The 1,164-nt window shown below is 42.8% G+C and overlaps 1 protein-coding gene across 1 annotated transcript in view; it reads left to right on the forward strand.

Moving 5' to 3' along the window:
• DIAPH3 (diaphanous related formin 3) overlaps positions 1-1,164 on the forward strand; it is a 522,899-nt gene that overhangs the window by 3,503 nt on the left and 518,232 nt on the right. The gene's annotated exons all lie outside the window — the stretch shown is intronic.

Consider the following 1,164-nt stretch of genomic DNA (forward strand, 5'->3'; position numbering starts at 1 on the left):
GAATCTGCAACCATGTTACGTGCCCTTGACCAGGAATTGAACATATGACCCTTTGGGTCAGAGGTTGATGTTCTACCCACTAATCAAGACGTTTTATTTCCTTTATTTTTATATATTTTTATTGATTTCAGAGAGGAAGGAAGAGGGAGAGAGAGATAGAAACATCAATGATGAGAGAGATTCACTGATCGGCTGCTTCCTGCACATCCCACACTGAGGATCGAGCCTGAAACCCAGGCATATGCCCTGACCAGGAATCAAACCATGACCTCCTGGTTCATAGGTTGATACTCAACCACTAAGCCACACCAGCCAGGTGGCAAGACTTTCTTAATCTTCTTTTCCCATCCTTCCTTCGTTCCTCACCTCTCCCCCAGTCCTTGCAACTGGGCTTACTAAGGTCAGCGCTATTGGGTTGTTACCATAGTGCCCTGTGTATATTTTTATCAAAGCAGTACATCATTTATTATCTGTCTTTCTCATTCATTTAAACCTTTTGGAGACAGAGACAATGTGTTATTAATATTTCCAGGTATGTTATCTGGCATATGGTAAGCATTTTCCTAAGTTCTTTTTTGGATTGAAAGAATGAGTCACTGTTTTGATAACCTGTGTGGTATTGTGGTTTCCTTGGATCTGTGCCAGATTGGTCCAGGTCCAGCTTCCCACATATGGAGTCTTGCTTTTGCCCAGGGTAGAGAACCTTTGACAAGGACCTGCTGTCTGTCTTTCTGACCACCTGCCTGGGTCACTTACTGTTGACTTGCCCCTGCCTTCATCTTCGATGTACTCATGCCCATCTCTCCTGGATTGCTTGTTGACCTTCTTCACATGGACTCACTGGCTGAACTGCGGTCTCCCCAGCTCTCCCTGTTGTTTTTTTCTGACCTTGTGCATTAGCCTGCTCTTAAGTCCAGGAAAGGATGGGCAGATAATCTAGTATGGGCGTTGTACCCGTTGTTGTGGAGCTTAGAGAATAAGTATGACTATGCTTAACAGGAAACACTGACAGTAAGGTTTTTCTTACTGTTGATTGATGCAGTGTGGAAAGAGCATTGGATTTGGAATCAAAAGACATTGAAAGACAGAATTTCACCACTTCTTAGCTCTGTGACCTTGATAAATCAATTATGTGTTTGCTTATTTGTAAAGAATGACTAATTA

This window comes from Myotis davidii, unplaced genomic scaffold (assembly GCF_000327345.1).
Source record: "Myotis davidii unplaced genomic scaffold, ASM32734v1 scaffold488, whole genome shotgun sequence".
In the NCBI taxonomy this organism is placed as follows: domain Eukaryota; kingdom Metazoa; phylum Chordata; class Mammalia; order Chiroptera; family Vespertilionidae; genus Myotis; species Myotis davidii.